Consider the following 13,343-nt stretch of genomic DNA (forward strand, 5'->3'; position numbering starts at 1 on the left):
CAGTACAAGCTTCTATGTGGAAATAACTTTTTTTCTGGGTCTGGGTTGCATGTCATGGGATCAGCCAGTTTAACATGAATTAAATTAGGTCATTCATGTGCCTGTAATAAATTGGGTTACAGTTAATCACCAATATCAAGTGAAACGTCAATGGACAGATACAAACAAACACTCTATTAAAGGAAATATTCATAAAAAGAATGGTGAAGGCTGTCCTTGCTGACCTTCCTTGGAAAATGCTAGGTCTTGCAGTCCTTGGTCACAACACTTATATTAGTCACTAATCTGGAACCAGCCAGAGTGTTCCGAATTCCGGCTCATTGCAGGTCAGTAACTAAAAAATATCTAACAAATTGTTTTAAGGGTTTAAAGAGTATAGGGCTCCCTTAATAACAGACAACTTGCACTTACCTTTTAAAAAAAATAATACAATCATTTTTATCCGCTCTTTGATATTTGCAAACATCCACAGAACTAAGTTTAAACAGACATATAAGCTCAAAGCAAACAAGAAACAAAAGCTGAAGGAACTGCTATGATAACCAAATATCAGATCAAATATAATTTGCAAGTGACTCTGGCTGACAATGTATAGAAGTAAACTTTTCACCTGGAACAATGAGAAGTATGTGTGTGCTTTGTCTGATAACAGAACTGCTAGGTTTAGAACCTGTACAGATCTCAGATCACTGTCAATAGAACCAATTTTTCGTGATCAAATTAATAAACAAGTGCATTGCACACAGCACCGTTCTGTTTTATGAAGAGGGGAGGACAGGGGAGCACATCGCTGTGCTTTTCTATGGATCCTGATCAGTTAGTTGTTCAGTCCACCAGAGCGAATTGTCGAACAGCGTCAGGGGGATCGCTGCACACATCACACTTTTACCCAAGACAAGCATGTGATCTGTGTAAGTAGCTTTACAGATACTATGGTCAGCTGGATGGTCTTAGCATGCACCATTTGCAAAATGAATTAAAGAGGAACTGAACTCTATTATTATTACTTACTATTCAGGGTTCTTCCCAGGCCCTTTTAGCTGGGTGCACCACCCGGCACTTTTCAGCACCCACCCGGCTGTTTTTGGGTGTTTACTGAAGAGTTTGGTCACAATACAGGGGCTGCCACCCACCTACAATTTCTTCCCACCCGGCTTAAAAAAATTTCTGGGTTGAGCACTGCTATTTATATAGTGCCAACATTTTACACAATGCTCTACAAAGTCTATAGTATTGTCACTAGCTATCTATCAAAGGGGCTCACAATCTAATGTCCCTACCATAGTCATATGTCTTTATTACAGTCTAAGGTCAATTTTCGGGGAGAAGCTAATTACCCTAACTGCATGTTTTTGGAATGTGGGAGGAAACCGGAGTACATGGAGGAAACCCACGCAAACACAGGAGGAACCTGCAAACTCCATGCAGATAGTCTAGGCGAGGATTTAAACCTGGTACCCAGTGCTGCAAAGGTCAGAGTGGTCACCTCTGAGCCACCGTGCGGCAGTTAATTCTTACCTGTTACTTACTGTACCTTCTAATCTAGACCACTACTGCAAACTGGATAAAAATCCCACAGATGGCTACAAAAAACGGGGGAATAAATAGAAATTTCTAATCTATCATCCAACTCATTTCAGGGGACCTCAGGGTGGAGTGCTACTGCATCTTACCCAAAATCCACAAAGAAGGTAAGGCTTACCTAAAATTTATGGTATTGGCAGAAACAACAGAAAACATCTCTGGGCGCAAAACTCCCTAAAACCCATGGTCAAGGCAACCTCTGGCAACATTAAGGATACAACAGACCTCCTGAACACACTGAATTCAATAGACCCAATATCAACTGGAATTTATCTAGCTATTATGATTGCGGAATCTCCATATACAAATATACTCAATGATGGAGCAACAGCATCTTGTATATACCTGGAACAAAAAATGATACGTGAAAAACCTGTGTTACTTTCTGTATATGTCTGTCATTTGCAACCCAAATTTAATGTACAGTGCTGCATAATATGTTGGTGATATATGAATCCTGTTTATTATTAATAACAATATTTTCAAAACCTGTATCTATTTTACGTTAGGAAAGAATTACATTTTTACACAACGCTTGCATTTGTATATATACTTAGCTAATAACAAAGTATCAGCTGTGAACCTATTCTCCTATTGTTTCAAACTATATCTGTGTGTTGGCACAGATCATGGAGAAGGCAGGGTTTTGCATCTTCTTGTCTAAACCTCCAGCAGGGAGAACTGTTTGAAGGCACATCTGCAATTTCTAAATGTTACCTAGAACAAAGCAAATCTTCAATTTTTAAGTCCAAGTGCAAATTACATGAATCAAATTAGGGAGTTATAAAATAGCATGTGATAACTGTGTTATCGTTCATTAATTTTGTAATCCTCCCTCAAGCCCAGTAGAAAATTCTAATCTTCGTCAGTAAACTGTAGAGAAAGACTGATGTGATCCATATTAGAGCAGTAGTCTCTCTCCTGTGGTCTGACATCCCCCTGCGGAGTCAGACCTATAGCACTGCAATCAGCAAACTTATGCTCCTTTCTTGTCAGGAACATTAGGGCTGTACTCATACTTAGGTCTTGCATTAAAAGCTGTATTTTGCCATGTGTTACAGTGTTCTCCCCAGGCCCTTTTAGCTGGGCGCACCACCCAGCAAATTTCAGCAACCTCCCAGCTGTTTTTGGGTGGTTACTGAAGAGTTGGGTCACAAATAAGGGGCTTCCACCCGCCTACAATTTCTTTCCACCCAACTTAAAAAAAAATTCTGGATTGAGCACTGTGTTATATACATTTATGAGGATATGTACATTGAGGTTTGCTTCCATTATTTCTGAATAGCACACTAATACACACATACAGAATACAGAACACAGCTGTACTATTGTACGCCACAACTCACAGATGTAGTTACTCCTTACACTAAAATACTGGAAAAATAGTGTAGAGGTATTAATTTGTGCAATGAAGTTCACTGGCCCATTCAAAACAAGGACAGCCTTAATACAGACAGCGCGTCTTAACACACAAAATGACGTATGTTTATGTTTTTATGTCTATATAGGTTGTGCCGCTTATTTTCCACACGTTTCTAGGAGATTCCAGTGCCCATGGGAAACCCATGCAAACAGGGGGGGAAACACACAAACCTCTTGCAGATAGCGTCATGGCCAGAAATTTAAACCTAGAACACAGCACTGCCGAATGATGTATGGTAAAACATGAACAAGTAAGAAAGGGCCCTGAAGCATAGTAAATGCTCAGAAATTACAGAGTTAAATATCAACCCCTGCATGCCATAAACTGGACATGGCAAATAGCTTTTCAGGAATCCAGCATTTATTTAATAGAAACTGAATATGTTACATACTCAGAATGCTACCCAGGAGGCACCTACATTTTTACAAGTTCCTGGTGGGTAAAATGGGCATTGTAAATGAGCTAAGTGAAAGTAAAGTAAAAACAGGGGTGGGCTTGCTATCCAGTAACCCTACAATTTTGCCAGCTCATGCAAAGATTTTCTATAACTTTTCCTAAATCTTAAATTATCCCCTCTATCCTGATTTAATCAATTCACTGTAAGAATCTTCCTAAATATTCACAATTATGAGATACCTTCAAAACCAAGACTAACCATTGTTGAGAATTATATTTTCCTCAAGTGTCATAATTCTATATAACAAAAGCAAGTTTATACTCATCAGGGTGGCCAATAAGACTTGCCTTTTCATTGAATGATTTGGTGCAAAGGGCCAGCAGGTCAAGCATTTGCATGGCAGTGCAGGTTCAAAATGAATTCCTTATGGGGTTGCCGCAGGAACATGATACATGTAGCGTTTCCCCAAGCGGCAGCACTTCCTGGCAGGAGGAAGCGGTAAACACACCGCAACCTCACTGCCATTGTGAATGAGCCCTAGGACATCACTATGTTTCTAACATTTACAGCATATGACTAAGTCTGAAATTGTGTCACCTCTGTGGTCTTCCGCTACTCTATGCACATTTTAACAGCTCTGTGTATATACAAACTGCAGTTTAGACCATATTTCCTAAAGTTCTTACATTCCTACAATTTACTGTTGCACTTTTTTTCAGGCAGATCTGGTCAACACAAGCTGTGTTATTACAAAGTGGGAAAACAGGTGAATGGTGGTTGCATGGTTTACTGATCATACATGGAAATCGAAAGTAGAAACATTCCTATGGATCATTGAGAATGTTACGATACACCAAGGAAAATTATATATTTTGTTCTTTACGAGCCAAAGAGGATTTCAATGAAATAAAAATTAGGTCCAATTGCAGTGATGAGAACTTTAACATGTTTTTACTGCCATCGTACTGAAAACTTACTCAAAGATCACTTTTACTACTAAATCCATAAAATAAAAACTATTTTACTTGCGCTGCTGCTGCTAACCACTCTGCTTCCAATAAATTTAATAGACTTTTACTATTCAGTGCAATGAAAACCGTGTTACTAGCAGACCGGCAGACTGAGCCACCTAATGAAGCCAATGCTTTCACTGTAAAACTGTACGAGAAAAGCTCAAGCCACCTGAGATTTCTTTTCAGAACAGCTTGAATTACGGTATATTTGATATTCCATGGTGAATGCCCATTAGATAAATATAGGTAATGCAGGTAGGTGCCAAATTCCCATATCATGCAAGGGACAACAGAAATGGCTAAATATGAAAATAAGGTATATATTTGGGAGTTGTTTTACTTGCCAAAGGATTTGTTTTTCTAATCATTCAGGGTATTACGTTACGTACACACATGAAATAATTGTCAATATAAAACGAACGATTAACTATTCACGATGACTTTAAATGATAGTATTCTGCACGATTCTGTACATGCTGTAACGATACGATAGTTCAAATATAATCCACCAATAATGTACACACACTAGATACGATCGTTTGAACAATGCAGGAAGTGACATGTACTGGAAAAAGTGTATCACAGAACAATCCATGATCACTGAACAACTGCACACATAATAGATAACGAACAATCGTCGCCCAATCAGATCAGCCGGGACGGCCGTTCGTTTCCAGCGGCATTCCTCGTTCATCGGCATCGTTGGCCAGTCGTTGTGCACTTTTTTGTTAATTATTGAACAATTGGTCGTTAGACGTTCGTTTCCAATGAAAATTTTTGCATGTGTGTATGTAGCCTTACGAGGAAAAGTCAGGAGGATGACAGCACTCTGTTAGAGGTAAGCATTAGTTGGTTGTTATTTGTCTGAATGATAAAAGAACAGAAGAAGGTTGCTGCGGAAATCCTCTTGATCTCTACTTTTGTCAACATGTTACATATCAGCATTTGTATGCAGGACACCTTGTGCGCTCTAATGTTGGCCTTTTCTATCCCAGTCCACATGGTGCTCTACTTTAGATTACAAAAGTCAAAATCAGGTATCGACACTAGTTGCAGAAAAAGTAGAAAATGATAGTATGTGTCCTAGATTTCTTCCTTCTTTCCCGCCATATCCAGCAGAAACACACATGACATATACCTGACATTGGCAGGGTTTCTCTACAGATAAGAAACAATTCATGGGCTCCATAAAGTAAACATAAAGCTAACATACCACAGTAATCTTCCCAGAATTTTTTGAAGTTGGGTGGGAAGAAGCTGTAGGTGGCTGGCAGCCCCTCTATTGTGACCCAACTTTTCAGTAATTGCCCATAAACAGTCGGTTGGTTATTGAAAAGTGCTGGGAGGTGCACCCCGCTAAAAGTGGCTGGGAAGAAAACTGCACCAACCTGACCACCTTGCCACATTCCTATTTGAAAATCTTCTGTATTACTTGAAATAACATGTTATATAAAAAATGATCCTGGTCCAGCCTGTCACAGATTCATTTGCCTAGGCATTTGGTCCCATGATCCGAGTTGCAAGGGATGACATCCAAGCAGAGCTGGCAGTCAGTGGCTTTGTATGACCCTCCTCTTGAGAAACCATGCCTGAAGCAGCATCAATTAAAGCAAAGAATATTATCAAGCATCCTATAAAGTCTTTCAGCACTGTTATTATCTTTAACAAGGGTGTAGTGCAGTCATAACGGGTACCAAGGATGTGTTTTTTTTGGTTTATTACTTTTCCCTGTCAGGGTGACATAAAGCTCTTTACATTCATGAATTTTACCTATCAACTCTTCCCTCTTTCTACATAAACTTACTGGCTAGAGAATAAAAGACTGTCACTTTAAACAATCAAAGGGACTCCCACAATTAAGGGATTATTAAAGTACTTAGAAGAAGAGTCACAAATAAATGGGCGGAAAACAACAGGTAGTTTGCACTTCTAAACACTGGCGCGGTGACATTAAAAGACAATGACAATGAAATGTGTCCATGATGGACTTAGAAAAATGGGATTATGCCACGCCACTGAACATACCTGGAAGTAACCTCTAAATTAAAAATAATCACATGCCTAATGGTTTTGAATAAGTCACGTAGGATACAACATATGTGAAAATCAATTGCTTTATAAACATAATACTACAGAAAGAATATATTTATATTCCAGTTATTGCAGCTACAATTTTAGCATCAGCAAGGTAAACCAGACACCTCAGCAGTGCTATAGCTTTACTGAAATCACTTATTTATAAAACCTCCATGATAATGCAAAGCACAGCAATACCCACAGCAAGACAGAGGAGCTGTGCAGAATAAAGTTCATAAACCTCCTTTTTATGCAAGGTCTGTTGTTTTGGCACAGCAGAAAACAGTAAACACTAATGAATATTGCCAATTAATACTATAAATTACATGCATGTACAAAACAAGAATGTATGCAGTAGTCAAGGTCAGCTATCATCACAAACACAACACAAATTACATGGCTTGAGTATAGAGTATTCCTAGCTAGGAGCAAAGCTTATATGAAATTGTATCATTCCTTTTTACTTCCTCTGATAATGTTTGCAGTATTGTGCCCAAGCTGCTCCTACAGATATGCTATTAGACACCTTCAAGGGAAAAAGGATTTTGAAAATCTGCTGGGCATATCCATTATTTACACATTGGTTAGATCAATCTTCATGTAATTAATAGATGAAGCTTGAGGAACAAAAACATTTACCCTTGCAAGGGTTAACAGATTTACCCAGGAGGGTGATGAAAAGATAGACTTACTTCCCTGGCAGCCAGAACTGTCCAGTGCTCAGGAATGTGGACAAACTTCAGTTTTCACTTGTACAATGCAGGATTTTTTTGAAGCTGGGTGGGAAGAAATTGTAGGTGGGTGGCAGCCTCTGTATTGTGACCCAACTCTTGTAACGGGTGGTTACTGAAAAGGGCCGGGTAGTGCTCCCAGCTAATAAGGGCCAGGGAGAACACTGCACATACCCCAGAGGTTTCAAGGGACTACAATTTCACAAAATATTGGGCATTACCACAGCAAAAGTATGAATCTGACCCAAAAGTAGCTTTCCTTAACCATAGTTTCTCCATAGAGGCTCCCAGGGCAGCACAATGGCTCAGTGGTTAGCACTCTATCCTTTGCAGAACTAGGTCCCAGGTTCAAATCTTAGCCAGGACACTATCTGCATGGAGTTTGCAGATTCTCCCCGTGGCTACGTGGGTTTCCTCCGAGTACTCCGATTTCCTCCAAAAACATGCAGTTAGGTTAATTGGCTTCCCTCCAAAATTGACCTTAGACTGTAATAAAGACATTTGACTATGGTAGGGACAAAAGAAGTTGAAAGCTAGTGAAAAGACTATGGACTTTGTACAGCACTGTGTAATGTGTTGGCACTATATAAATACTGTGTAATAATATTAATAGTCATTACAAGCCTGGGCTCAGATAGAGTGGGTTGGATGAATCTGGGCATCATTCAACCTGGAAGAAGACTATATGCTGACAAATAGTTCTTTTTGACATGATGGGCATTTTTGGGGTGTTGGAAGGGGGAAGCTTTTAATTCTTCTTACCACAGCAAGGAAGAACAATTTTTCTTTATATACCCAACAAAACTTGGGTTCCGCTTTAAGGTTTTTCAGCCCCTAGACTTTAGCCATTTACATAGTCACATCCTCCAAGAACATGTTTTAAAGCCCAAAATATCAAATTAAAATGGATCTTCTGTATATACGAGGGGGTGCTGAGAAGTTGCTGGTTTTGCCCCCTTCCGGGTGAAATAGAAAAATGAGTGTGGGGGCATATGTAACTGTGCAAATATCAGGTCTTTGTGATTCCTAAAACTGTTTTTTTCTTTTAGTGAGAAGCTGTGATGGCAGAGGCACAAGCAAGTTTCCGTCGTTGGAGTTACGGGATGTCATGAAGTTTTTGTTTCTCCAGGGAAAGTCAGCAAAGGACATTCACACTGAGATGTCACAAACACTGGGGGAGAGGTGTCCTTCCTACAGCACTTCAGGACTGGGCATTTCACCGTTGAAGATGAGCCCCGCAGTGGGCGCCTCCCAACCTCACCTGACCTGGTAACCTGCGATGCTGTCCATGAGCTGATTTTTGAGGACCAGAGAATATCTGCAAAAAAGATAGCCCTTGGCATTTCACAGGAGCGTGTTGGGTTTATCACCACTATCCTAGACATGTGAAAGCTTTCAGCGAAGTGGGTGCCGAAATGTTTGAACAGTGATCAGAAGAAGGAACGAGTTGAAGCTTCCAAAGCCGTTTTGGCTCATTTTGAAGCTGCACAGGACTTTTTGGCTAGGTTAGTGACTGAGGATGAAACCTGGCTCCACATCCATGATCCTGTAACCAAGGAACAGTCAAAGGAATGGTGCCACAGCGAGTGCCCGCAGCCGAAGAAGTTCCAAACCCAGAAATTGGCTAAAAAAGTCATGGTGTCTTTTTTCTGGGACAAAGACGGTATTCTGTTGGTGGACTACCCACCTCAGGGCTCTAGTATCACCGGACAGTATTATGCTAACCTCCTGGACCAAGCTGAAGGAGGCAATTAAGACGAAACGCCATGGAAAGTTGATCAAAGGGATCCTTTTTTTTGCAGGACAATCCACCTGCGCACACGTCCAACGCTATGGCTGCCAAATTGAAAACCCTGGGTTTCCAATTGGTCCACCATCCCCCCTACTCACCTGACCTGGCCCCTTCAGACTAATATCGGTTCCCAAATTTGAAGAAACTCCTGAAGGGGCAACGTTTTGAGCACATTTCTGAGTTCAAAGATGATGCTGAGAGCTGGTTTGCAGCCAAGCCAAAGGACTTTTATCTGAACGGTCTAGAAAAGCTGCAACTACGCTGTACCTTCTTTCTGGGCAAAGCCAGGAACTTCTCAGCAACCCCTTTTGTATGTATATATATATATTTTTTTTTTTTAAAACAACACATGAGCTACCTTGGTCTGATTTATATATTTACTGAATAGGTAGTAGCGACTATAAACACAGAATTGACCAAAGCTGGCCACACCTGGGACACGGAATAGACCAGAACCACTTACCACATTTAGCAAGCCTCAAATTCTGATGTTCTACAATGATTCCAGCACCATTGTCAGTGTCCTATTGGATGATGAGCACTCATCTGACATACAGAGTACATCAAATAAAAATACATGGTGATAAGCATGATGATAAAAATAAATACAACAACAATAAATACTACATGATCTGATTCCCTGGAAAAGAAGCCCTTATTTAACATCAGCTTAATGTAGACTGCTGTTATTTCCTATGAATATTCAGAGAAGGAGAATGCATGGAGTGAATATAATAAACTAGCAGAATTGTCCCTACGAGTCTCATCTCTCGGGAGCCGCACAGGGTATGGAATGCCAGAACACAATATGACCTCAATACGGCCCCTAAGGATACACACACCTGGGTACATTCACCATATCTCTGAAATCACTGACACAGAATATTAGCCTATATGCACACATTATTTATTATTATAAACACATCTCAGTGATGATCCTTGTAACTAAAGCTTTTATATTTAGGGGGAATGACTTGAAAATCCATGGCAATGTGTATTTGTCACAGGAGAAGTACAGTACTGTCATTGCTGGCTTTCAGTATCAGATCAATTGCCTGACTTCAGCAACTTCAGGTCACCATCCTGATGTCGCTGGGTGTCAGAATTCATTATCTCTGTACATGTTCCAAGTCATCATCAACTCAACTACCAAGGAACTCACATTCTCAAAAGGAAAGGGCAATGACAACGTTCATTAGAACTTCCTGATGGGTTCCTTATAATGGATCAGAGAAATGTGTGGGATGTTGCCTGGCTGTCATGTTGATCTTGTATATACAGTATAGAAGCATTTCATCTTTCTCTCAAGTTTTCTAATGTGATGGCAAGTTCCCTGACAATGACTCAAAGTCCTCATACCAGTGGCAGCACCATATTGCTCTCATGACATATCCACCATAAATAAAACCAACCATTGTATCCTAACAAAACTAATTTCCTGGCTGTCAATCATTGTCTTCCCAATGAAAACTCTACTCAACTTGAGTAGAACGCCATTTGGACCCAAGTGGTCCTAAAGAACAGAAGTAGACAATAGATAATGGGAGAAATTATATATAATATAAAGATAACTGTACCAAACCTTCAATGGCTTTGTAAATCAATGACTTGGATTCAACGTGGAGATTGTGAGTAGAAACCTAATTTTCTGATCATGTAAAATGTTGCAAGTCACAAATAATTGCTAAAGCCAACCCAGCAGATACCATTTTGTGTGATAAGCATTTATCTCAGTGAAGGTCTCTATATAAAGTAATATAAACATTTCATGTATCTGGACGGCACACACTCGCAGACAATGATTGGCGTATCAGTAATGTTCCTGGGATGTGATCGTGTATATAGAGCCATGATTATAGAATAGGTATAAAATCTATTAAATAGATCCGTTCCCTCTGCGCTAAACACCGCACAACCGCTGGATGTGACATAAGGCTGTCATGCGTGAATCATGGGTGAAAAAGCCTAGTTTATACGAGGAGTTATAAATAAAGTGAAAAACAAAGCAGCTGGCAACTATACAAAGGACAAGGATGACATTTACAACAAACAGAATAATAATCAATAGGCATGTGGTGAAAACTTAGCAACCTATGCTGGAGGAAGAATTATTACTGCAGAGATGATACAGCTTTTTATTAAATCAGAAAAGTTGCAAATGAAGAAAAACAATGTGATCAGGTCAATTAAAGCAATGAATCCACAGAGAATGGTGAAAGTTGCTGTGCTGGAATGTGCATGCTGCTGCCACATACTGTAGCGAGGTCAGGAAGGGGAACAAAAGGAAACTCAGCAATAATGAAGAAATGAAAGAGTGGAGGAGGGGATTAGATAAAGCTGGCAGTCAGGGCACACAGCATACCAACACTAATCTGATTATAGGAATGGGGCCTGCAAGGTGATCTGACCCCCTCCTGCCTGGCACCCATAGGAGATCACTGCTGCAGTCATCAGCCTGTCACTGCATGCCTGTCACTGCATGGCAGCTACACAAATACAAACCGATCCCAGCACCGCCATACACACCTCCATGCCAGCCGATCACTTACCTGTGCAGCCAATGGGCTTCCCCTCTATAGCAGGATCGGAGAGATCTAATATAAGCAGTGCGATCATCTCAGTACGATCATGCCAGTGCTGCTGCTCGCCGTGTCCTCCCCCGGAAGTGAAAGCTGAGCTCAGCCCCGCATTCACACACACATTCACACACGCTGCAGATCTGAGTATGGTTACCTCTGCAGCTGTGTGTGCGGCACCCGAGGCTCTGCCACCTCCCATGGCAACGTCTGGGCACCGTGTCAGGGAGGCCTGAGCCTCATCACACCATGCCCACCTACAGATTGTACAGCGCGGAGTAATATGTTGGCGCTATATGAATCCTGTTTATTAATAATAATATTTGAATAATGGTGGTAAAAAGAAGAGACAAGTGTGGCCCCAACATGTACAAAGGGCCACATTTTCTACTGACGTGTGTAGCAGTGAGGTGCTGGAAGTTGGGGGTCTATTACGATAAATGGGGTGTGAAATACAATGCACAGCGCCATAGCTGGGGCCTTAGCAATTTGGAATGTTGGGACACACAAAGCTATGGGGGTATACCGAGGAGGTAACGTTTACCTCATGGACCTCATTTACCTCAGCAGAGCCCCAACACCACTCCAATGGCAGCCTAGGCCTTTTATTGTGTGCGGAAATACAAGAAAAATCAAAATGGCAACTACCCAGGGCAGTTATACCAAGGGCAACTCAAAAGAACAGTACACAATATATATATATATTATTATTATTATTATTATTAATATTAAAATGAATAAACAGGATTTATATAGCGCCAACATATTACGCAGCACTGTACGTTAAATAAATATATATATGTGTGTGTGTGTAAAATGCAGGACTATGTATTGTACAAAGCACATCACAAGTGTCATTATATGTAACACACATGGGATTGTTACTCCTCCAACACAACAACTAAATAAATAAATAAATAAATAAATCAAAATATATTAAAGACACTACAACAATTTTAACTGGCAATAAATTGCAGAGACACTTTATTGGTTTTAATATTGTAGCCTATAATCAAGAAAATTCATTACATATCAGTTATTATTATTATACATTATTTATATAGCACCATCATATTACACAGCGCTGTACAAAGTATCAATAAATAAACTTGCTTAGCCATTAGAGCTCAAGTAATATTAACCAACAAAAGCCATATTAAATTAGTCCCCCCCAATAAGGGGTGACAACCACATAAGTATGTTAGCGACATTAAAAGCCGTAAAAGAGGAGGGAGGGTTGGGAACTTGTTTCAGTCTTGTCAGGTGAAGAGTTTGCTCCTAGAAGCTTCCAGAAGCCCACCACAGTTCTCTGCCAGAACATAGAAAATAAGTAAATAACATTGCATTTGACATTTAAAGCAGTAAAAAGGGGATAATAAATGGAAGAAAGAGATGAGAAAAAAGGGAGGAATGGGGGAAATTGGCCTATGTCAATGGGCACAAATAAATTGCTTGCCCACTTTTTCATTCCTGCAATAAAAATACAACATATGGAGCATGTGTGACATACAGGGGGCCCAGGGTGCGCATTATACAAGGGCCGAAAGTGTATAACATACTGCGGACAGGTGTAACATACAGAGGTCTGGGGGGTGTAAGATGCAGGGGGTACGTAATATACAGATGTAAGGGGAAAGTAACATACAGTGGTCTGCAAGGGACCTTTAGGGGTCAACATGTGTATATATATATATATATATATATATATATATATATATATATTTATTTATTATACAGGTGTAGGGAGGGTG

At 40.2% G+C, this 13,343-nt stretch overlaps 1 protein-coding gene across 1 annotated transcript in view; it reads right to left on the reverse strand.

Annotated features, from left to right (window-relative positions):
• Nucleotides 1–11,699, reverse strand: part of BCLAF3 (BCLAF1 and THRAP3 family member 3) — a 53,092-nt gene extending 41,393 nt beyond the window's left edge. The window contains exon 1 of the mRNA XM_072428084.1: nt 11,566–11,699. The gene's annotated coding sequence lies outside the window, so the exon portion shown is untranslated. The remainder of the gene's footprint in view (nt 1–11,565) is intronic.
• Nucleotides 11,700–13,343: the final 1,644 nt, after the last annotated feature.

Source organism: Pyxicephalus adspersus, chromosome 1 (assembly GCF_032062135.1).
Source record: "Pyxicephalus adspersus chromosome 1, UCB_Pads_2.0, whole genome shotgun sequence".
Lineage (NCBI taxonomy): Eukaryota > Metazoa > Chordata > Amphibia > Anura > Pyxicephalidae > Pyxicephalus > Pyxicephalus adspersus.